We start from the raw sequence: 26,273 nt of genomic DNA on the forward strand, positions 1-26,273 counted from the left end.
TAACTCATTTTAAATGAGTTTTTAGCCTCATGAATAATAAATATCAAACAGATTTATTTAATTGTAAATGATTTAAATTTCACACACATACATACATCCAAATGAAAGATTAAAATGTCTCTGCTACAAACTCTGCAGAACCTAGTTTTCTACCCATCCCCCAAGCCATCAACTCTGTACCAGTCCTTGTTAATTTCACTCAAAGCATGGAGGTGGGGGCCAAGACCTAGGAAAACAACACTGATAGAGAAACACCTTAAGAACACCTTCAGAACAGACCTGTACAATTGTTTTTGTAAAGAAAAAAATCTCTCTCCCAAATTTCTTACATGGAAACATCCTGAACAAAAAAAGGCATAATAGGTAGTCCCACAAAGCCTCTTTTTCAGTTACCATTTATAACAAAAGCAATCTTTATTTTCATCTAATTTTTTCACATCAAGCCAATGAAACATAATGATGTTATAAACTAGATACTTTATTGATACAGATTCTTTCAATTTTCTTTTAATTTATTTAGATGAAATACTGGGGCAATTTTGTTCATTGCTTCTAAACCCATGTGGACTCACCTCTCGAATGTTGCAGAAAGCAACAAAATCAATGCAGGGCTTGGGAGGAAGGGTATGGAGCTGCAAGGGTAAATTGCCTATTGATTAGAAAACAGGAAGTGGATAAAATATTGAAGTCGCGCTTTATTTCTGAGCATCAGTCACCCTACCATTTACTATAAAACATGCCTAGTTGTCTACTTGCTGGGCTTAATTCTTTTCTTAACATTTATAATGAATTGTTGAAGTTTAAGGCAGTTAAACCTGCCTGCATTCCATAAGGAGGAAGGGTAATTACAGATCAAAGCAATAACTGCCATTACTTATCTTCTACCTTGAACAGTAAGTTATTTTTCTCAGTTTAATAAGAGTCATTTAGAGAAGGTCAATTATACAAGTACTTTACACCTCCACTCCCTTTTCTGAGAACAGTTGTGCACTGGTCCTTAGTATACTACAGCTTTAAGAAAATTTATTAAGGGAAAACTAAACTGGTCAGACAAATCATTTCTTCAGTGCAAGTATCCTGAATTATAAACAGTTTGGTTCCTCCTAGGGAAAATCAGCAATTAGTACTTTAAGTGTTTTTGTAGTTGTCACTTTTCAGTCATCTGACTCTTAGTGACCTTACTTGGGGTTTTCTTGGCAGAGATACTGGAGTGGTTTGTCATTTTCTTTTCCGGTTCATTTTACAGATGAAAAAACTGAGGCAAACAGGGTTAGTGATTTGCCAGGGGATTCAGAGCTAGTAAGTTTCTCAGGTTGATTTTGAGCTCAGGAAGAGGAGTCTTCCTGACTCTAGACCTGGTACTCCACCCACAAAGCCATCTAGCTGTTTTACCAGTTGCCTAAAAGAAAAAGGGACAGCTCATTTCATTTTTTTAATATGTAATTATCCCTTCCACATCATGGGGGCTAGGGGCCACATAAAAATTTTTGGCCCTCCCTTTGTAGCAGAGAAGTCTGAATTTTTTTCTTTTTCTTTTATGGGTGTTTACAGTACTTTATTATAAAATGTGAGTTGATATTATACAATACTATCCATATATTTTATGCATTTCTGAGTTTCTAAACTTTTTCTGTCTTGTCTGCTGGCCTTCATGTGTTGTCTGCAGCTTCCACAAAACTCCCTAAAACTTTCCATTTAATTTCTTATCCTGACCCATGATATATGGAAGCTGCAGTGGGTAAAGTCAAAATGTGTAAAGGACAACTGTAATGGAATGATTTCCTTCCCTTTTAAAAACTCTTGTGCTTTCACATGGATTCCTTTGCTTGGTAGAGGCTCCTTACCCAGGATTAAGTGACTTTCTAATTTGGGGTTGGAAATAGAAGACTTCTGAGGTGTTTTCTGTGGAAAGATTAGATCACGATGGTCAGTTTTTAGTCCCAAGTTTTTTTCCTGGGTATCCTTCCATCTTGGAACTCAGAGAGAAATCAAGGAATGCAAAGGAAATTTAAATCGACTGAATGATCCTTAAGAAAACAAAGTAGTTGAAAAATCATGTAGAACATTGTAAAATAAAGTAGAAATGATTTGAGTTATCTGATATTTTGAATTATTCAGTGTCACTGTTTCTCTCTATAATTACATACTCACAGGCATTCCAACACATCAGAAGAAACAGCACATACAAAGTACTATGCCTCCATGACCTAATTTAATTTTCCAACAAAAATGGTATTTTATCTTGTGTTAAAAGATATATAGTCAACTTTCAATTATTCCAGACTAATTACTGATCTGTGAAATATTTCAGTAGACTCCGCTTCTCCATCTGATAGCTATCTTTTCCCCATTTTACACTTCCTTAGTGACACTATCCTTGCTGGAAGGCAGGTGAGAGGCAAAAGAAATGGAAATCTAAACCAATTCATCTTGCTTCTTACTGGTTATTCTAGGAAAGATGTTTAGGAAAAAAGGAGTGGAAAGATGGGTTAGAATAAGGTTTCCCAGTGATCTATCTTTGGGTTTCAATTATTCATGCTTTCTCTGGTCACCAGCACAAATGCTGATTAGTATCTATGCACATAGCCAAGAAAATAAACCTGTTCTCACTTCTCAAGAGGGGAAAAAGAAATTAAGACAGAATTAAAGACAATGAGCCAATGAATCTTCTGGCAGATCTAATAATGAGACTAAAAGAAATGCAGTGAACTCTGACCTACTACACATATATTTGTACATCTACATACACCAACTATGCCGTGTTATTTTTTCCTCTTTATAGTATTTTCTAATTAGATGTAAAGGTAGTTTTCAACATTTACGTTTACAAGATTTTCAGTTCCAATTTTTTTCTCCCTCCCCTTCCCACTCCCCAAGAGGCCAAGCAATTTGATATAGGTTATACATGTACAATCACATTAAACGCATTTCCATATTAGTCATGTTGTGAAAAAAGAATCAGAACAAAAAAGGAAAAAGCACAAGAAAGAAAAAGCAACAAAAAAAGAGAAAATAGTATGCTTCCATCTGCATTCAGATTCCAAAATTCTTTTTCTGGATGTGGATAGCATTTTCTATTATGTCTTTTGGAATTGTCTTAGATGATTGTATTGCTGAGAAAAGCTAAGTCTATCAAAGTTGGTCATCACACAATGTCAATGTTACTGTGTACAATGTTCTCCTGGTTTTTGATATCGTTATTTTAAAAAAATTCATATTTTATATGTGTTCTTTTCACATCATTTTCATTTCTTTATTTATTCTTCACTCCTCTCCCTCCTGGAAAATCAACCTTTATAACAAGGCATTAAAAGAGAGAATAAAACTATTAGAAAAACTAATCATCCTATGCCCAAAAGGCTAGGAAACTATGCATACCCCTTGACCCAGCAATATTGCTTATAGGCCTGCATCCCAAAGAGATCATAAAAAAGGGGAAAATGTTCCACATGTACAACAATATTTATAGCAGCTCTTTTTGTGGTAGCCAAGAACTGGAAATCGAGGGAATACCCATCAATTGGGGAATGGCTGACCAAGTTGTGGTGTATGAATGTAATGTCATACTATTGTGCCATAAGAAATGATGGACAGGAAGACTTCAGAAAAGCCTGGAAAGACTTATATTAACTGATGCTGAGTGAAATGAGCAGAACTAGGAGAACACTGTACACAGTAACAACCAGTGTGCACAGACTGTTTCTGACAGACTTAGCCCTTCACAGTAATGCAAGGACCTAACTCATTTCCAAAGGACTCTTGAAACAAAATGCCTCCCACATCCAGAGAAAGAACTATGGAATCAAACGTAGAATGAAGCAGACTATTTTCTCTTCTGTTATGTTTTGTTTTGGTTTAGTTTTTCTCATGGTTTCTCCCATTCATTTTAATTAGTCTATGCAACATGACTAATATGAAAATGTGTTTAATAAGAATGTATGTGCAGAACCCATATAAGATTGCATGCCATCTCAGGGAGGGAGGGGGTAAAGAGGGGAGAAAATTTAAGACTTATGGAAGTGATTGTTGAAAACTGAAAACAAATTAATTTTTAAAAAAGTAATCATCACACTAAGAATCAAAATATGCAGTATTATACACCTATAGTCCCCCACCTCTGTGAAAGAGGAAGGGCTATGCATTCTCTTCTTTCTTCTCTGGAGCCAAACAGAAATTATTATTTCATAGCATTTGATTTTTTTCATGTTGTTATTTTTTCACATTATTGTATTTGTATATTATTTTCCTAGTTCCGTTACTTTACTTTGTATCAGTTCATGTAATTCTTTTTTATGTTTCTCTGAATTCATAATTATTGATTCTTACAACACATTAACTTCATATATATACACATACATATATGTATATAACATGTATATATTCATACACATGTTATATACACATACATATATGTATATAACATGTATATATTCATACACATGTATGACAACATTGATTTGAGCAATCCAGAAACTTCTAGGTCATGTGGCTAACAAGACAGAGAATGGGATCTTTTTTTTTTACACTGACTAGGATGCTAGGCCTGCAGTCAGGTAGATCTGAGTTCAAATGTGGTCTCAGACAATTACAAGTAACACAATGACTTGCACATAGTAGGCACTTAATAAAATCTTCCTTCCTTCTTTCCTTCTCAAAATTATGCACAAGAAGTAAATAGTCTCAGCTATCTCTTCAGGTCAAGAAGCCTAATGATGAATTTCCAGTGGAGAAAGCTAAGTTCCCATAACACAATCAGCACCCGGTCTTTCACCAGACTAGTGCTCTGGCAAAGAGCCACAGTGAGATTCATGGATTTGTGTTCTGTGGTACACTGCTCACTTTCCTTGCTGCAGCTGCGACCTTTGCCAGCATACAAGGCCCCTGGACTCACCCTAAGCTGTTGTGACAAACAACAGAACTCAATTCTGCTCTCCCAACTTACATATGAATGAAAGGAGGTATGGGCATAGGAAAACAGAAGCTTGTTGTGCCTCACGTGCAACCAGCACTCAGTTAAGGAACTGAAGGACAGAAGGAATGGGGCAGAACATGAATGTGTATGGGGTGGGGAGGACTGTACCCACCCTGAAGGAAAAAGAAATAGAATCTATTTGGGGCCAGTTCTGTCATTTCCAGAAATAATTTGATTAAAGAGGGAGAGAAGCCAGTGAAAAGCAAATTGCCCTGATGTGGGAAAAGCCTGCGAAAACTTTGAGGTCCAGGCATGGGCAATCTCCCAATCTTTCCCTTCAAAAGCGAAAGAGCAAGAAATGGAGTGATAGGGTTGAAGATGGGGACAGGGGAGATGTAAACTACCAAAAGCCTTAGAAGTTGTGCACAACAGAAAAATGAACAGGATAATATTAACAGAAAGGAGAATGGCAAGCCAGGATATCTCTAAATCTCTGAACATCTCTGAATAAAGATTGCAAGACAAAGGAAAATGAATGAACATTTAATGTGGCAGAGGACCCTGTAAACTCCTAAGAGCATGAAAGTACAACAGCATATTCTTGAATGGTTCAAGAGGGAAAGAGGTTTTCAGCATAAACAAGTGGTATATTTTTTCACAGGTGTTTTATCTGTAAGTATTGATAATGTGGCTCTGGGTATTTTAGTGGTGTTTGCTTTTTTCATGTAGTTAATTATACTGTTTTTCTGGGGTCAAACCATTCTAAAGTTCCCCTTACTTATAAAATTTTATCATAGAGAATAACATTTTCATATATGTATATATACATGTATACATACATACCTACATGTGTGTATGCACATGTATGTATACATACATATATCTTTTGGCCAAAATTTTATTTAAAATTTTAAATAAATATTTAGAAAATATGTGGCATATTGATCTAGACTTGATTGTTTTAAGTACTGGGACTATATTGTCTCATTAGTTTAAGAGAGCGTTTTCCTCAAATTCTGAGAATAATTTTAGTAGTATAACACTTCATCTACTCATCTCATAAGGTTGTTAGGAAAGACATCAAATTATATATACATATATATACATGCACATACATGTATACATATACATGCATATACACCATATAAGCGTATTCATACATACATGTGTGTGAATTACTACCACTCAGAGGACAAGTTCATTAATAAATCAAACTTTGTCGTTTCAATAGCTTACACAGTAAGGATCACTTGCAGACCCTTTCTCAGAGAAGTAAACTTTGATGACATCAGAGACTACTGTCAGAGGAAAAGTTAATGCAGGTTCAGACTAGGTTACCCTACTTCAATCACCTTCTATGAGTTGGTTTCTCTAATGGAAGAAAATGGAAGAGTGAAACGTAAGTCTTTTCTTGTAAATTGATTAAGGTCATAAAAGATTTCTATTCTCCTCCCCCCCCAAAATGTGAATATTCTTAATTGGCTTAATGATTCTTAATTAGCTCACAACAAAGGCTTTAACGCAAATGGAACTTCTTCTCTAAACCTGCTACAGCTTAAATAAGTGTCAAAATTCACCTCTATTGAAATGCAAATATTCTCTTTATTTCCAAAGGAAACGCATTTAGCTTTTAGATAGCTGGGACTGGAACAGTTTCACACTAATGGAATTATGATTTTGGAAATTCTTGGAAAAGATTTTAAAAACTAATTCTACTATAAATGATTAATCTTGATCAATCAAACTAGGTAGGTCACCAATTAAACAGGGCAATTCAATATATTCATCCCAAATTAGTAATCCAGTCGGTAAAGAAAAGAACAGAGCCTCCCATTCTGATAACTAAACAGTTCATTTTTGTGAAGGTTTTAGTAGGAAAAAATTCAGAATTTAGGATGGAAATCCTAGGCCTCTTTTTCAGAAGTGCTACAAATCCTGCCTATGTCTGGATAAGTTTGTTCACTTTGAGAAACAAGAGGAAAATTGATGTGGATGGCTCCTAAAGTCCTCTCCAGCTCTGTTGTCCTCTGAGACAACTGTTCTCTAAGGGACCATGGCTAAGGCATTTACCCTGCTGTATTTTGGTTGCTCCAACTGGGTTGTTCTTTTTTATCCTTTGTTCTTGAAGAGGACCATGATATCAGGAAGATGATGCCAAGACTAACAAGTGAAGTGGATTTAAGTGAGGGAGGGCTACGCAAGGTCACCAGTCTTACCTTCTCCTCTGGAGCCATCTGAGTCCAGTGGCAAGATTTAGATCAAGATGACAAGAGATGCCTCATCCCCCAACTGGGTAATAATAAAAATGACAAAGAATGACTACCTACTCCATAGTGGTAGGGGTTTTTTTTGGTAGGATTTTTTTTGTAAATTACAAGTGCAGGTCTTTGAAATTACCTACGTGTCTTAAAATAACTTAAGAACAGCTAGTAAAAATCCCCAAAATACCCTGATGTGTTTGATGGGTCAAGTATTTTTTACATAGCATTAACAGGGAATAATATTCCTGTATTTCATAAAATGTTTACTAATATCATCTATAGAATACTTGACATTTTTTCAGACTAGTTTCACATCTAAATGTAACAGATGCAACATACTTTTTAAATGGAAGCTATTATCTTTATTATACAGTATCTTTTCTGATTCTCACAACCCTATCAGGTAAGAACAGGTATTCTTAGTCCCATTTTTCAGATGAAAAAATTATAGGTTAGAAAGCTATTGTATCATTTTTACATATGTGGAAACTGAGGTCTGGAGCAGTTGAATGACTTGACCAATGTCACATAGGGTTATAAGTAGCTGAGTATGAATTTGAAGCCACATTCTCAGATTCAAAATTCAGCATCATTTCCCATCCTATTTCACTGCTTCCCTATGAATTTCCTACAACCCCAAGCCCAATATACTTTCCAGTGGATACTTAGTGCTAGGCCAAAGAGATTTCTAAAAGTTTGTGGAAAATGCTCCTATATAATTTGGTCCTTCCTCTCCTATCTCTCTTTAGCAAAACCATGTCCCTTCCTCCTAACAACTATGTACAATTCAGCTCCCCCAGGAAGTCTTCTCACCACATCTCCACCCCACCACTTCATAATTTCAGCAGTTGTATTTACAGAACTCTATATTTTACTCAATGATATGTGTGTTCATCCTTTGTTGCGAAAGAAGACCAAGCCATCAGAGAAACAATGACATGACTTGCACTTGACTTTGTTTTGAGTGAGGGAGGGCTGTGCAGGTCACCAGCCTCACTTCTCCTCCAAAGCCATCTGAATCCAGTGACCAGATATTCATCAGGATGACTGGAGATCACCCAGGATGAGGCAATTGGGGTTAAGTGACTTGCCCAAGGTCACACAACTAGTGAGTGTCAAGTGTCTGAGGTGAGATTTGAACTCAGGTCCTCCTGACTCTTGCACTGGTGCTCTATCCACTGCACCACCTAGCTGCCCCCACAGGACATGCATTAATGCATTTTGATTTATGCTTGTCCTGACTCTTCCATGTAAGTTTCTCAAGCTTAGTACAGGACTCACTAACTCAGGTGGAACTTAATCATGCTGTTAGGTGACTAATTTTATTATTAGAATCACATTTTTATAGCACTATCATAAGAGCAAGTGTTCATTAATAAACTGTTGCAAATAACCAAGAAATGAAATGAATTGTGACATGTATGGCCTTGTCAGAATCAATTACCAGAATCAGTAGAACACTCTAAGTGGAAAGTTAATGTTTAGTTTTATAAGTTTAAGAATGGGTAAATACAAAGTCCCTCAATGGAACTTATACTTTTTTTTTTCCTGCTTCCTAGCTCCTTCCCTCTCAAAGGCCTGTACTTTATTAAACAGTAACCAGAGACCTTGTTCATCACAGGACCCTTTAAAGGAACCTGTCTCAGTCTTCTTACAAGTGGAGCAATTTCTGCCAAAAGCATTGCAAAACTGTAATGCCTGGTGATGTCTTTGCTGCCCAGGGTCCTGTGGCCTCACCCCAAGCAGGTTGTGAGATCAAGAAGACTATCTTTATGACAGCTTTGCAGAATTCACTGAATAATAAGGATTTAGTAATAAAATAACCTGACATTGACTATTAGAATTTCCTAGGTGTGAGGTTTAGAAAACGACTAACTTGCCTTTGAAGAATTATGTTGCAAAAGAGGATTTCCTTAGCTGTAGTAGCTGAAGAATAAGTTTGATTTTTATGCATGTTAATTTAATAGGTATACATAGTAGAGAAATGCATCAAAGACTTTGGATAGAGGACTGCAGGCTGGCTACACAATACTATCTGAAAACTTGAATAGAATATACAGAAAATCTGGTCAGTTAGGTGGCACTAGGCATGGAGTAAGGAAGGTCTGAGTTCAAATTTGATCTCAGACATTTACTAGTTGTATAATCCTGGCCAAATCATTTGACCCTGTTTGATTCAGTTTCCTCCTCCATAAAATGAGCTAGAGAAGAAAATGGCAAACCACTTGAGTATCTCTGCTAAGAAAACCCCAATTAGGGTCAAAGAGTTGAACATGACTGAACAGCAATGTACAGTAAATGTACAGTAAATCTGAGTTGAATATCTTCCAAATTTTGGAAACTTGCAACAGAAGCCCATGTAGAAAAGAAATAGAAAAAACAGTAGTAAGCAAAGACCAAGTCCCAAACCTTTGGCCTTTACTTTTTATGTATTTTAATCCTTCAAAGGAAGCACTGATTTCTTCAGTGCGGTATGCCCTACAGATTGGAACCAATCTATCCCTCTTCCTATGGGATTCTTGTCCATGTTCTCCCAGAAACTGTACATAGAAGATCTACTCCACATACTGAAAACCTCTTTCAGGTCTTTTAACATCCTGTATTTACTACGAAGCCTTCATACTGTCCACCCCTTCCTTTCTGACCAACCCACTTACCTTTCCAATCATACATTTCCTGAATGACACTTTTTATATCACTTCTTTTACCAAAATCATTGTTGAAAATTTCTGTAACTTGATTGTATTTACTATACATCTTCCCTTTGCTTTTGGGTTTTCTGCCATTTTGATTCTTCAGAGATTGTGTCTTTCTGTAATTCACAGCCATATAACATCACCAGAAGAATCTAAGTGTTAAAAAGACTGCGGTGATGGCAATGGTGGTGGTGGGGTATATGTGTATGTGTTCACATTCATGAGTACACTCTATGAATTAGTTTGAAATCATAGAAAGTGTGGCACAATTTCCTAAATGAATTCAGCTCACATCTTCCTTATGTACAATTCTGGATTCAGCTTATTGTGTATCTATAGCACTTATCACATATGTACATCTATATAGCTATAGTTTTGTGCACATATGAACATGTATTCCTGTATATACATAAGCATGTACACGTAAGTTTATACATGCATGCATGCATACACATAGGCATTAATGGACTAACTCAAAGGACTGTCTGTCTACTTATACACCAGTCTGGACAACTGGGATTTTCATTCATTTGCTATGTTACATGTGATTTATTAGCCCAGTTTCTTTTGAATATTCATGGACCTCACTGAGGAGGCCACCCAACATTCTGAGTTGACTCAATGCACTCAAAATTATGTCAGCCAAAAACAGAATCAAAGGGAGGATTCACTATCTAAAAGAAATTCCTCTTTCATTTGAACTTTATGAAGAACATCTTCCATGATAGTTGGTCAACACACTGGCAAGCATATATCTTGCCTTGTTTGATAATGATCATCAGAGGATCTTTATAATATCTCTGTGGTTACAAGTGTCAAGGTATAAATATTTTCACAGGAGCCTCCTTCTTGAAAGAATGATCCACATTTCTACAGGCTCTTCTTGCACCCTACTGCCCTTTACTTGGTTGCCACCCATTTTCTTGGTGTAAAAACGAAAGGTTTGATGATAGAGGTTTTTCTTGGCTCTTTTGGCTTCCTCATGTACCAGCTACTTTATGCTGGTTAACCATTATCTTTTCATTACCTAGTTCCTATTCTTCTTCTATGAAAGTCTGCTTGAATAGGCTAGTTTGGAAATTGGTCTAATTGTACCATCTTTGCCTCATGTTTATCTTTCCTTCTAATTTGAGGTTGATTTTGATCTTTTCTCTAATGAGTCAGATGACTGATTCAAAAGTGACTCACATCAGTAACTAGTCGTTTACTTTCCATTGTAGCTTCATTTTTGTGATGTTACTCAGTGTTTTCTATGTCTTTAGACTCCTATCTCTCTTCCTAAAAGAAGGTATTCATAATATATAAATCTTAGGCTTTGGAGTAGTTTTTTTTTTTTTTGGTTTTTTTTTTTTGTATTCTTCTAACTAACACTGTAAAAGGTAAGTGGGGCTACACAGAATTTAGGACCATTTGGTTTTTTTCTTCCTAAGTTAAAAAGGAGGAAAATCAACAGATATAGCCACTCAAAAGCAGAAATTGACCTCGTAAATGATAAGACCCACAAACAGAATGGGCTGTCTTTTGATTTAATGAGCTCCCTGATTCTGTAGATAGATATCCAAGAAGAGGCTAAATGTGACTTATGCTTCAAAAAATGCTTGAATAGATGCTACTTCAAGTCTCTCTAAGATTCTACGAATCACTATCAAACCAGTTTTCCTTTTCCTTTCTCCCTCCCTTTCTTCTCCTAGACCTCTCTTTAAAGGGCATAGGATTCACTCATCCATTTCTCTCCCCTTGCTCCTCAGACAACAGAGCCATAGCAAATTTAAAAAAAAAAGAACACTGGAAACAAAGCACCAAGTTCAAATAAATAAGAGTATAAAAGCACTGTCAGCAAGGCAAATTTTTTAAAATGAGTGTGTGGCTAAGATATTCAACCTAATGTTCAACTGGAAGAAAGACATCAAAGTATGTATAGCATTGTGCCAGTCTCAGTCTGGACTCTCTAGAATTCACTGGACACATCTAAAGTTGTTTGCTAGAGTGTCTCTTACCCTAAGATTGCTTCTACATCTAAAGTCATGTAATTATATGTACTGTCTAAGTATCTGACACATGGAATACCAACTAAAAATGTGTCAAATTGATAACACCAATGATTAAAACAATAACACCACAGTGCTGTCAGAGAAGCTTTAGTCATTCATGCCACAGGAAACAGGGAGGATGCCTACTAAGGATACAGCTTTTCTTTACCATTCTTTTCCTCTGCTTCAGAAAGCTATGAAGAAGGATTCTCTTTCAGATCTAATTCACACTAACTTTCCCTGAAAGTCTTACAGAATCAATTTTGAAATGCAATACTGTCAGTTAGCAATGAATATAGCAATAGACAAGCTGCCAGTTACGATAAAACCATTCCAAAGGTCAGTGGAAGATGGGATACTATGCCACCAAATGAACTCATACACATGACTACAATAAAGATAAGACTAAGTGAGCTTCCCCAATTCATTCCATTATTCAATTATTTGCTAGTTCATTCAACAAATTTTGTGTGATACCTTCCATATATCATCAAGCACATTATTTAGGGAATTAGAAGACTTATTTTTGTCCTTTGTCATTCCCTCCCTTTGTGACCATTAATAATCCAGTTCAATGAGTAAGTTATTTTATTTACTTAGCTATAAAATAGCAGGGAGGGAAATTAGATCTCTAAGGTCCCTAAATCTGATGATCCTTCGTATGAGATACTGTGCTAATCACTATGGAGATTAAAGATGTACTACTGTGCCTCTTGAAATCTGTGTGTTCATCCTTCCTTGTGGAAGAAGACCATGCCATTCGAGAAATAATGGCATGACTTGCACTTAACTTTGTTATGAGTGAGGCAGGGCTGTGCAGGTCACCAGCCTCATTTCTCCTCCAGAGCCATCTGAATCCAGTGACCAGATATTCATCAGGATGACTGGAGATGACCCAGGATGAGGCAACTGGGGTTAAGTGACTTGCCCAAGATCACACAGCTAGTGAGTGTCAAGTGTCTGAAGTGAGATTTGAACTCAGGTCCTCCTGACTCCTGCACTGGTGCTCTATCCACTGCATCACCTAGCTGCCCCCTCTTGAAATCTAGTATAGGAGAAAAGACCTGGGTATAACATCCAAAATGTTTTTATGTGAATGTCACCAAATAAGTGCTGTGAGGACAGAGGAGAAGGATCATTTCCAGGCAGAGTCAATAAAGAAGGTCAAACTGAAATATTATAGGACACTAGACACTAGATAATAAAAGAAAGAATGTCTGAGATCATCTAATTCAATCTTCTTCTCTGATAGATGAAAAAACTGAGACCTAGAGTGGTTAAGCTGCTTTCTTAAGGTCACTTACTTGGTAAGCCTCAGAAGTGGGATTTAATCTGAGGTCCTTGACCTCCAGACTTGAGGATAGATAATAGTTGAATAGTGAGAAATTCTAACACTATGGACATTCTAGACAGAGAAAACAACATGAGGAAAAACAAGGTGTGTTATATAGCGCAATACATATTCAGGAAATAGTGAATGGTCTAGAATCAGGGGTAGGGAACCTTTGGCCTCGAGGCCACATGTGACCCTCTAGATCCTCAAGGGCAACCCTTTCACTGAATCCAAACTTCATAGAACAAATCCTCTTAATAAAAGAATTTGTTCTGTAAAACTTGGACTCAGTCAAAAGGCCACACTCAAGGACCTAGAAGGCCTCAAGGTCACAGGTTCTCTACTTCAGCCTAGAATGACTGAAGCATAGGATTCACATTGAGCAAGAATAGATTGGAAGGGAAGATGAAGGTCAGATTTTGAAAGGTAAAAGGGAGGTTTTTTTGACAGGAAGATTATATCTACCAATCAATAAACATTTATTAAGTACCTACTTTGTACCAGGTAATATAAGGACAAAATTCAAATAGTCTCTTTCCTTGAGGAGTTTATGCTCTATCCAGGAGTGACAACATGTATTCATATAAAAATTAAGTATATACAAACTACGTACAAGATAGCTTGAGGGGTAAATTAGTAGTATAAGATCAGAAAAGGTGTTATGTAGAATAAAATGTGTAAGCTGAGTCCGGAAGGAAAGTAAGGATTCTAAGAGATGGAGATGAGTAAGGATACATTTCAGGCATTGAGGACAGGCTATCCAAAGTCAGAGCAGTAGCCTATGGAGTGTCATGTATTAGGAACAGTTTGGATGACCATAGTGTATATGTAAAGGTGAGAATTTGGAAGAAGATTGGAAAAGAAGATTAGGGCCAGGTTGTAAAAGTCTTTAAATGATAAATGGAGAAGTATATACTTGATGTCAGAGATAATAATGAGCCCCTGGAATTTACTGAGTAAAACAGAGATAGGCATAATGGCAATCACTTTGGGGGAGGAATTGTGTTGGGGATGACTGAAATAGGAAAGAGCAGAAGAAGGGAGATCATGTAGTGTTTTAGGGAAATTAATTTGGTGCTGGAGTATATCATGTACTATAAAGGAAGAAACTGAAGGCAGGAAGACCAATTGTAGAAGATGCACATGCATCTAATGCTTGTGTTTAACTACAGCAAGAAGTAATTTTGTTCACCTATGCAGTAGACCAGAGAACATCAAATATAAAAGCACACCAGTAGAATAAGATAACAACTTGTCCCTGTTTAATTTCTGTATGATTTGCATTAAAAACATAAGAAAATGGTTTTTCTACAGTAATAACTAATATTTGCAATGCACTTATACAAGGTTTAGTTTCTGAAGCATAGCTTCCTTTATGAAAAAGCACTACAGATAAAACATGCTATCCTTAAACTTTACTAGAATTAGAACAGTGCTTACATATTCATTCACTTCTTTAAAAAAATCTTTCCATGAAAATGTGAATATCAATTTAGTAATACTAAAAGGAAGAGAAGGCAAATGACAAAGATCCTCCCATCTCCTTCTCCCCTCCCCCTGCCTCTATGCATATCTCACAAAGATGTTGCTTCACTGGAGAAATTAATTTCAGTTCCATTATTCTTATATTTAATTCCAATCTGATTCAAGCAATAATTGCCCTACTTACTGTATGACAGCATTTAAAGGAGGGTTAGCCTTCTTCAATGCCACCAGTAAATAGATGCTTCACTTGGTGAGACTACTGCCATTAATTTTCCCAATTAGATAAGGATTTTCCACTCATTACCAGAATACGTCTATCACAGATTACTTGCAGATCAAGTAAAAGAGAAGCACAAAATCGTGTTATCAACGTGAATAAGAGCTGTCTGCATCCACAGCCCTTACTAAGAGATTTGAGTTAGAAAATTAAGTAGGCCAGGTTCTTACTTCTCATGTCCTCTTTCAATTTGATTCTCAATGCCCTTTAAATTCAATGCAAACCTTACGTGTGGAAGGGAGAAATGGAAAAGAAGATTTAGTTAATTAACTATAATACTTCTTAAAAATACTTCTTTCAAAAACCAAATACACTTTCATCAAATATGAGAATAACTGTCCATACTGATAGCCATTCCAATTGTGTGAACTCACAGTGGTTTAACCTCTTTAACTCAAAAACTCATCATCTCCACTCCCCATTAATCTTTATAAGCCTAGCCATAGCTTGGGCCTCATAGTTATTCAGAATTTCTTTCTACTTCTAAGGTCTCAAGCTCTGAAATCCCCCTCTAATCATCCCACCTGTCTTTTTGCTCTTCTCATACCCACGACATCTACTTATTGCTGTCATCATCAAAAATCCAAATCCTTACACTTATACTTCCTCTTTTTCAAGTTATCAACCACTTTCTGATTCCATTTGCCTCCCTACATATACAGCCTGGACATCTTGAATTGCTATTGCAACAAAGTTCAAAGTTTAGCACCCTAGAACCCCTTACCATCCTGATGCTCTGAAGCACCTTTTACCTCAGACGTATTGTCACTGCATGTTCCTCTACCACCTGCTTTCCCTACTTCTACCCTTGGACTCTTGTCCATTGCTGAACAACATAGATAGACTCCATAACAACCTTATGCTAGTAAACTTTAGCTTGGCCTTCATACAACTTAGACATAGAGTCGAATCCCAATGACAGCAATTGCAAACCTCTTCCACTCTCCCTAATGTCTTATCCACAATCTGATTCCCTTTTTTTACCTCTTACTCTCAAAAAATGGTTTTACCTCCTACTTTACTAAGAACAAAGCCATCAGCTTTCACCTTCTCAATGATGATATTTTCAAGACTAAATGAGCATTTCTCTGTATTTTCTTCTATCACATTTTCTTTTCCTACTATCTCAGGAATACAAGCACTTAACTTTTCTCCTTGTGTCTTTCATCCCATTCTCTCAGCCTCCTTAGAGCCATCAACTGTCCCCTCTTCTATTATATCAAATTCTCTTTCCACTATTGTTTTCTCTTTCAGTTACACATGTACTCAAATTTTCCCATCCTAAAAAATAAAATAAAATCTTGTCTCTTCTCTTGAACAAATTTTCCTTCTTTCCTTCCTTTTATTACCACACATCTAGACAGAGTAGTAAACACTTTATCATTTCCTACTCTCTCCTCACCCCTTAAAATAGAGCTTTCTTTCAACTTATATTAGTACCTCCAAAGTTATTAATGAATTTCAAATCATTAAATCAAAGTTTTTTTCTTAGTCTCCTTCTTCCCCAACTTCTCTTTCTTCTGCTAGCTATCCCTCTTCTCCCTTGGCTTATAAGATACTTCAGTATCCAGTATCCTAACCTTCTGATTTCTTCTCTGTCTATTTTGCTGACTTTCAGTCTTCATGTGTAGGTTTTCCTAAGGTATTTTCTTCTGTAGTCTTCCCTATATATACTTTCTACCCTGCTTATATCATAAATATAACAATTTTAAAAGACCACCCCTATGTAAATAACTCCTAAATTTACTATGCCATTATTTAGAACTGCTTGCCAGACCTTTCTAACTGGATGTCCCATCAGCACTTCAAATGTAAATTTGAAATCCAAATCCAAATTCATCATCTTTTCCACACAAATCTGCCCTCCCCCATTAGCTGTGAGCTTCTTGAGAGCAGAATGTCTTTTATGTTTCTTTGCATAACCAGCACTTAGCAAAGGGTCTGACGTCTAGTAGTAATTTGATCAATATCTACTGACTACTTCTCTCTGTCTTTTCTTCAAGGTTGAAACCTCAGACTTATCATCATTTCCTCCTTTTCTCTTGATGCACACTCGCCAAAGAGTCAACAAATCCTGTTGATTCTACCTAGAGAATATCTTTCACAACGTCTTTGTTTTCATTGCCACTACCTAAGATTAGGACTCCATTCCTTTTCTTCTTGACCATTTCATTAGCCTTCTAACTAGCCTTTCTGCCTTCAGTCTTCTCCAAATTTAATCAAGCTTATACTACTTAATGAAAAGAATTCTTCTTAAAGCACAGGATGGATCATGGGACCCCCTTGCTCCCCAACCTTCAATGGATCCCTGCTACTTAAAGAATAAAGGCTTAATGCTTGAGTCATATTCAGGGTTCTTCAAAACTGGCTCCAACTTAACTTTTTCAGCCTTATCTTCCTCTATTCTCTTCCAGGTACCCTCCACATCAAGCAAACTGGACTACTTGACATTTGTGAACATGTTGAGGCTTCAGGACCTTAGTTCAAATTGCTGTATTTCCCTGTAATAGTTTTGACTCTTTACTTGTCCCTTTCAGAATCATCTCTGTTCTTCAAGCCCAAGGTTAAGATCTCAGCCCTTCTAGACTGCCATCTAAAGATGAAGCCATCTTTAGAAACTATTGGGGAACAATTGATAAATGGTCAGGGGGTATAAACAGGCAGTTTTCAGAAGAAGAAATCAAAACCCTCTATAGTCATATGAAAAAAATGCTCCAAATTGCTATTGATTAGAAAAATGCAAATTGAAACAACTCTGAGGTGACACCTATCAAAAATGGCAGATAATGAAAGGGATGAGGGAAAATAGGCACACTGATAAACTTTTGGGCAGTTAGTGGTGTAGTGTACAGAGCACTGGACTGGACAATCAGGAAGATTTACCTTCATGAGTTTAAATCTAGCTCAAACACTTACTAGCTATGAGACCCTGGGCAAGTCATTTTAACCCTATTTGCCTCAGTTCCTCATCTATAAAATGATCTGGAGAAGGAAATGATAAACCATTCCAGTATCTTTACCAAGAAACCCCCAAAAGATTTCTCAAAGAGTCAAACATAGTTGAAAAATGACTAAATAACAACACAAACTAAACCACTGGTGGAATGGTGAACTGGTCTAACCATTCTGGAGAACAGTTTGGAACTGTGCCAAAAACTGTGCACACCTTTTGACCCAGCAATACCACTACTAGGTCTGTACCCCAAGAGGATTAAAGAAAAAGGAAAAGGACCTGCATATACAAAAGTATTTATAGCAGCTCTTTTTGTGCTGACAGAATTAGAAATTGAAGGGATGCTCATCAAATGAGGAATGACTTAAAATACTATTGTGCTAAAAGAAATGATGGATGAGGGTGTGGTTTTAGAAAAAATGGCAAGATTTATATGAACTGATGCAAAGTGTTGAGAGGAACCAGGAGATCATTAAGCACAATAAGCAGCAATGTTGTGATGATGATCAGCTGTGAAAAACTTAGCTATTCTGATCAATGCAATGATCCAAGACAATTCCAAAGTATTCATGATGAAAAAATTCTATCCAACTCCAGAGAGAGAACTGATGAACTCTGAATACCAAGTAAAGTAAAATTTTCTTGCTATAATTTTCTTGCTTTATTTTTTGTGATATCACTAATATGGAATATGTTTTGCATGATTTCACATGTGTCACTGATACCATTTTGCTTGCCTTCTCAGTTGGTAAGGGAAGGTTGGGAGGAAGGTAGAGAAATTGGAACTCAAAATTTAGAAAGAAAAGAACGTTTAAAATAATTTTTAAAAGTAATGGGGAAAAGATGGAGAACAAATAGAAAAAGAAAGGGAATTTCAATTCAATAAATACTTATTAAGTGTCTGCTAAATGCCAGGTACTATGTTAACTTCTGGGTATATAAATAAGAAAAAGAGACAGCGTCTGCTTTCATGGAGTTTACATTCTAATGGGGGAAGATAACACACAAAAACAAGCTAAAAGGGGGGAAGGCTCACCACGGGATACCCCAGGCATCAATTCCTGTAAAGTTGAAGCCAAGCAGAGATGCTAATAGAAAATGGAGTTACCTGAAAGACTCTGAGCCCTCTACAAAGAAAGGGATGAGTTTAATATATTGCTTACCAATTCTTCAATCCAAGGGTAGAGGCCACTGAGGGCAAGTGGAGAATGTATTGGTTATCAAAACCTGACTCAATCAGCATAGTGATGAGACTTCTGATGATTGGATAAAAGTGGTCTAACTCTTGCCATAGGTTAAACAAAGCAAGACTTTTGCTTTTTCAGTTACTATTAGGGTATAAGATTTCATAAATAACAATCAATCAACCAATTAACATTAACATATCAGACACTGTGTTAGAAGTTTGAGGATACAAAAAAAATGAAATAGTCCTTGTCCTCAAGAAAATTGGGGTTTTTTTTGGTGAAGAGAAGTACACATAGAAGTATACAGAAATATGAAATAAAAGAGGTCATGGAACAGGGGGCAGAAAGAGCAGGGGAAAGAAAAACAGTGAGTAGCCAGCTTAGTGCCTACAAACAGTAGCACTTCAGAAAAAAACAAGTCAGGGTGTGTAAAACATGAAGGCTTCAATAGGTACAGCACTTTAACAGACAGTGCACCCAAGATATATTCAGTGACATTTAAAGACTCTAATATGCTCCAATAAATTTTGTTGCACATAAGAAGTAAGTCATCTGAATGTGAAGGAAACATGTGATCGGAAAAAAGAACAGCCTCAATTGCCCACTGCAAGAGAACCATGGAGCAACAATATCCAGCTTCTCAAATGCCCGGAATGAAAATAATCACACTAGAAGCATAGGCAATCTTTTATTAGTTAAATAGCTAGTTATATCCTATTAAAAAAAAAGTTTGCCCTGTGAGATTTTTCAAGCTGAGTATTCTACTGGCTTTTATCTAACACAACAAGGTTCTCTGGTTTATTTTAAAAGGAAAAAAGATAGCAGCTGCCCACTTGGCATAATCAATACTGTGAATTAAACCACAGGTCTAGCTAAGTTCCCTGGGAGCAATGCACAGAATATTGGCAGCTCCTCTGATATGCAGCCTGCAGGTGGCCACATGAACCCTCAGCCCTAAAATCATAGCATTCCAATGTCCAAAATGCAAAACCTATCCCAGACCTAACTGCTAGCTGTAAACTGGAGCACCATGAAAATAAAATTGAACCTTTTGTAAGGAGTGAGGACTGGGTGATAGATCAGTTCTATCATCATTTTGGAGAAGTATACTTCCTCCCCAGACTACTAATGTGTCAATGTTCATTCTTTGTGCAGGTTGCTGGGAGCTAGGGTAAGATTTCAGTTGCTGGAGTGATGCTGAGCAAAAGAGATTAAGGGAATCCAGGGGTCACTACAGAAACTATGCAAGCTTTGGTCATGGCTGTTGATCAAAAGGAGATGTGAAAAGCAGAAGACAAAGTAAGAAAGGTCTGAAGGACTAGCTGGTCAGTGGTGAAGATGGAAACCATTTCACCCTTAATGGACAAGTGTGGCTCAGCTTAACTATGCAGAGATTATGGAGAGTGGTGAGGCTGTTTTATACAAGAAGAACTCATCCCTTGCTTCTATGACTCACTTCTATGTCAAGGGTGGAAAGTCTAGCATGGCACATAAAGATTAAGAGAACAAGTTTCTGATAGGAAAATTACATCAGCTATTTTTAAAATACTTTTCTGAAATTCACCAGAGTAATTTCTTTTCCTAGAGCAATGAGCTCTTACTTTTACCTCTTTGAGACAGCTGGAGGAAAATGAGTTTGGTGCTGACATATTTTTAATATTTGGATAAAAGTCAATATGCAACAACCTTCCTGTTTTAATTTTATGTTTAATCTATTAGTATTATGACATCAATCTCAAGGGACACACACACACACACACACACACACACACACACATACACACAATCCCTTCATCTCTTTTACTTGGAATTTCCTTTTCCTCCTCAGTACAGTGTTGAGAGTGTCAGCAGCAATAACAATGGTATTTTCTGATTTGATTTGAGTGGCAATGATTTCAAATTAATAACTCTGATGTCAGCTTTTCTATCATGTTGCCAAGTTTAATTCCCACTTCTACACCGATTAATACTCTAATTAAGAGAGTGCCTGATTGTAGTGATGTTACCAACTTCTAAAGCACATCCGCCCCCTACTTCCTCGCCCCCACCTTCCCTTTAGTTAGAATTGCCCTCTCTGGTAATAAGGAGCAGTGAGCTTATCCATCCTACCTAACATTCATAGTAAATCATGAGATTACCAATTACTGTGAGATTTTACATTTCACCACAAAGATCTTGCCTCAGCTCATACTGGCCTCTAGCACCATCCTATATCCTGTTTATATAAAGTATCTTACACTAGAAAAATGCTGTTCTCATGCCACATTGTGATATGGAAATAACTTTCAGTTTTTGAAGAGTATAAGACTCGAAAATGTCCTAAAATTTTTTGAAATGCTTAAAATATAGATCTGACAAAGTTCAAGGACCATCCTAGCCAAGTGTGGAAATCATCATTAATAGGAAGTTCACCATAAAGTTTCAGTCACAGTAACTCCTGACAGCTATTTTCTAAGGCATATAGAAGCCATGGTTTTTTATCAATGAAGGGCATACCCAAAGCTAAGAAAAAATGATATTTCTAAGTATTATAATAGTTTTATTCATATCTCTTCAGGTTAAATTATCTACATTTTCAGCTTGTGTGTATTTAAGTTACACAAGCTAAATTCCCAAGCTACTATACTCCCTTATTTCATCTTTGTTATACAGAAAGCTAAAACTTTTCTCTTTGAAGAGGACAGGATCTCTTTTACTTTCTTAACTCAGAACATACTTCAACCTTCTAATGCAAAAAATAAAAATAAAAAAGTCTGTGCATTAAAATAAAATTACAGTGCTCAACATAAACCTACATGATTTTCTGCCCTCTGACAATCATTAGCATTTTCCCTATAAAACATACTGATGCTTCCCAAATACTCCATTTCTGGGAATCTTTGCTGCATCTCCTCCAGAGACAAGGTTCATTGGAAGAATTTCCACACACAGAACTCATTCTTTACTTTCAGCTATTATTTCTTTTACTTCCATCCCAAATCCTAATCTTCATGAACCATAAAGAATGATACCTTCCTTTCAGTTGTCCAGAGAGTCCCACAAAAACCATCACATGCTAATTCAAATGAATGTTGGGGTACAACCTCAGAGTAATGCAGAGCATGGTAATATGTTACAAAGAAAAGCAAGAGGCAGAAGTCAAGTAATTAATATTTCTTTCATGTTCAAGTTGTAATTAGCCTGATCAAAGAAGCCCTAGGGTTGTAGCTTTCACCCAGAACATGATTTCTCTGAGAACACTTACAAAAAAGAATGTGGTGGGTTTCCAGTATAAGCAATTTTGTTTAAAGAAGGAGGGTCTTTTATTGTAACAATTCATGACTATGTTATCAGTCAGTCCTATGTGGGTTGTACTTAAGAAATTCTGTGGTATTGTTGGTCAGTTGTTTCAGGCATGTCTGATCCCAATCACCACCCTGTTTGGGATTTTCTTGGCAAAGATACTGGAGTGGTTTGTCATTTCTTTCTCTATTTCATTTTACAGATGAGGAACCTAAGTAAAACAGGGTTAAATGACTTGCGCACGGTCACAAAGCTATCTGAGACCAGATTTGAACTGAGGGAGAGCAGTCTTTCTGACTCCAGGCTGGGCACTCTGTCCATTGAGCTACATAGCTGCCCTAAGAAACTCTGTAGCCATTTTAAAAAGTAAAACTCTAGAGGCCACCCTATACAATTGTTTATGTATGTGTCAAAATAACCATCCCAATTTTATGGGAGGGAGGCAGTGTGGAATATTGTGGATCATAGAACTTAGAGCTAGAGACACCTAGGCTGTGTGATTCTGGGAGTCACAATCGCTCAGAGCTCTAAGCTCCTCTCTAAGTGGCAGAGGTAATAAATTTCATTAGCAAAGGACTCTCCTTACCATGCATTCTCTGTCCCATAGAAATGACAGGTCCATTTCCTCTCCCTATCTTTGGGATGTTTTATGGCATCGACAGCTACACAACCTAGTGAAAAGTGAAGGCTTCACTTCTGGCTATCTTTAGCCAGTAACTTGATGGAGCTGCTTTAAGTTACCAGGCCCCTGAGGACACACACCAAATATTGGTGAATTCTATGCAGCCATGAAGCTATAGAAATCCTGCTCATGTAACAACATTTTAGCTGATGGTATTATATGCAGTAAAGATGTAATAAATAGATAAGTAGAGTGCTTTGCACTGCATGGCATGAAAATTGAGTCACCAAAGACATGACGAATAGAAAGTCTTTTTCATTTTTTAAACCCAATCAATAAATTCACAGCAGAAAAAATACATTTCAAAGCATTTAGGTTAACCAAAATTCCTTTAATGAATTTCCAAATAGTTAACTGCAAAAGCAGGTTGGCCTGATTTCAGATGAACAAACATTAGGCCAGTTATCTCAAGTAATCCATTCAAATATTTGCCTATTAAATTATAGTATTTCCTTAATGTAGTTTCACCACAAGTTTCAGGGTTTAAAATTAGTTTCTTCCTGCAGTATTAACCATGGGACATATGATATGTTAGGGGATTGAGGTACTAATCTGGAGCTTCATTTGCTACTAAACACACAACAGAAGGGTATGAAAAATATGCATGCATGTGATCTCAATGAAATAAACAAAGGTATAACTCATGAACTATATAAATTGGCCAAGACATGTTAATACTTCTAAAATTTCATGATGCAAAATAAATAGAAGCAAGAAAGAGGCTGATTGAAATAAATATTTTGAAGACTTCAAAAAAGGCAATTATCAATGATTACTATGGAAAATCTAGAAGGCAATAACTCAATAAATACATATTAAATTTCTGCAATAGGCAAGGAATTGTGCTAGGTGTTAGGGATAAAAAGCAAAAATAAGAGTCCTTGCCCAGACCTTTACACTTCACTCAAATGTTTAGACATAGTTTAGAATGGTTTCCAAAACTGTGTTCCCCCAAAACTAGGTACTCCACAAGGATGTGAATAGAAGGTCTACATGAAAGAACCCATATTAAAAATAATTATATGTGAACAGAAAAAGATGGGGAATATTGTTGTTCAGTTGATTCAGTCCTGTCCAACTCCTTGTGACCCCATTTGGGGTTTTCTTGGCAAAGATACCAGAATAGTTTGCCACTTCCTTCTCCAGCTCATTTTACAGATGAGGAAAAGAGGCAAACAGAGTTCAATGATTTGCCCAGGGTCACATAGCTAGTGAGCATCAGAGGCCTAATTTGACCTCAGTCTTCCTGACTCCAAGCCCAACACTCTATCCACTGTGCCACCCAGCTGTAGGAAATTTGCTGCTCCCTAAATCTGAGGAAGAGAGGAAAGAGTTGAGATGAATCATGAAAGAAAGGATGAAGACATTGGGGAGAGTATGAAATATCCTTCCCAGGCACAAAAAGCAAGAGGCAGATTATGTTCTTTCATCTCAAGATGGCAAGCAGCACCAAGGGTCAATAAAAAGTGAAGTCAATGTTGCACTGGGTTCAACTCAGAAGGGTGTTATATTGACTACAGACAACAAAAATCTCAGCATAAGTCAAAGACACAATTGTAGCTGACCTTAAGAAAGAGCCTTACAGAATGGAGAACTGGCATTGAAGAGCAAACACCTCATCATAGAGATGGGACAGGACAGTCCTCGGAAAGAGAATAAGATGACGTGTTGAATCATCCCAACAGAGTCATTAGGGAGAGAACTCTAAGCTTGAGGTACTAGAGGACTATTCCTCTCTCAAATGCTATAGCTCTGCCCTATTTAAGTCTATGGCCAAACCTATTGCGTGTAGAATTTTTTTCTTTTTGGCATGAAAATCATCTTAGTCTTTATAATGTTTCAGAATGTTGTAGAAGTATAGATTTAGAGCAGGTAAGAATGGCAGAAACCAGCCCCTTGATTTTACTGACCAGAAACTGAGGCTGTGGAAAATCAAGAGAGATTTGCCCAAGGTCACACAAGTAGTCACAGATTTAAGATTCAAAACCAGGTCATTTGACTCCAAATCCAATGTCTTATCTGCTGTATCCTACCACCTTTCTATGCCCTTTTATCCTTGGAGGTATTCTATGACTCCATTATTAGCATTTATGGTTTCTGTCAACAAATTTCAAGATCTAGACAATTATGAAGGCAAATTAATTTAGGAAATTATGATTGAGATATACCAATCTATGAAAGTTATTTCCATTTTACAGTAGAATCTCATCAAACTATAGATGCTGGTGAATAAGGATCAAACTTATCATCAACTTCTTAAATTGTACTATGGGACTCTCTATATGCCCTCATGTACATGGGGAACATAACTTGATTCACAAGCATAATCACCTCAGTGGTATGTATGAAGTGGATTTTACTACACTTTAATAAGTGCAGCATAAATTCTTTTCCCAGTCCTAGCATTTTATTCTAACAGGCCTGTGAGAATTCACATAGTAGGTTCCCATTGTTCTGGCTTTCTCCCACTACTAAATTCAAATCAAATCTCCCTTTAAAATCAAGCCAGAAGTTCTGTTCCTTGTAGAATGTACAGTCATCCACTTTAAAGAGAATTTCCATGTATTAGCTTGCCAGCCTATTATTCTTTTTCATTACATATGATAATTTTCAAGGGAATAGTTGTGATGATTTCCAATATTTTATACTGCTATTTGTGCACTGGTATATATCCTACAGTTACCACTGTGGTTAATGGGTATGATTAGGAAAAAAGAAAGTCTACTGTCCAACTGACATGAATGGGATCAGTGGGTAGCAATAAATAAAACTTGACCAAGTCTTATAACGAGGCGTGGCTGGTGAGGATCCTAATGGTGGCCACTGAAGAATAATATGACAAATCCAGAAAAAGGTAGCATGGACTTGATAAAAGCAGTAAGATCCCTAAATTCAAGTGAGTGAACATCTGTCAAAGTTAGTTTCATTCTGATTTCACGCTCTGGTAAGAGGTGGAAACTAAAAGTCACCTCATTTTCCACCCAACGGGGCTGGAATGATAGCCCATGGTGTGAAACATTCCAAGTGCAGTCATCGATTTTATTTTATTTTTTTGCTTGTCACCCCCTAATTAACAAGGACCACAGCCAGTCAGCTGCTTAATCAACAAAGCTCTAGCATTCTGATAGCTACTTAAGAAAAAGCAAGTGGAAAAGTCAGGGAGGGAGGAAGGAAG

The 26,273-nt window shown here is 36.8% G+C and overlaps 1 protein-coding gene and 1 long non-coding RNA gene across 2 annotated transcripts in view; one reads left to right on the forward strand and one right to left on the reverse strand.

Moving 5' to 3' along the window:
- Positions 1-26,273, reverse strand: part of LHFPL6 (LHFPL tetraspan subfamily member 6) — a 284,585-nt gene that overhangs the window by 153,182 nt on the left and 105,130 nt on the right. The gene's annotated exons all lie outside the window — the stretch shown is intronic.
- LOC140504950 (uncharacterized) lies at positions 820-21,118 on the forward strand. The gene is made up of 3 exons (XR_011967289.1): positions 820-893; positions 6,144-6,311; positions 20,290-21,118. It is a non-coding gene; the product is annotated as an uncharacterized lncRNA (long non-coding RNA).

Source organism: Notamacropus eugenii, chromosome 5 (genome assembly GCF_028372415.1).
Source record: "Notamacropus eugenii isolate mMacEug1 chromosome 5, mMacEug1.pri_v2, whole genome shotgun sequence".
NCBI lineage: Eukaryota > Metazoa > Chordata > Mammalia > Diprotodontia > Macropodidae > Notamacropus > Notamacropus eugenii.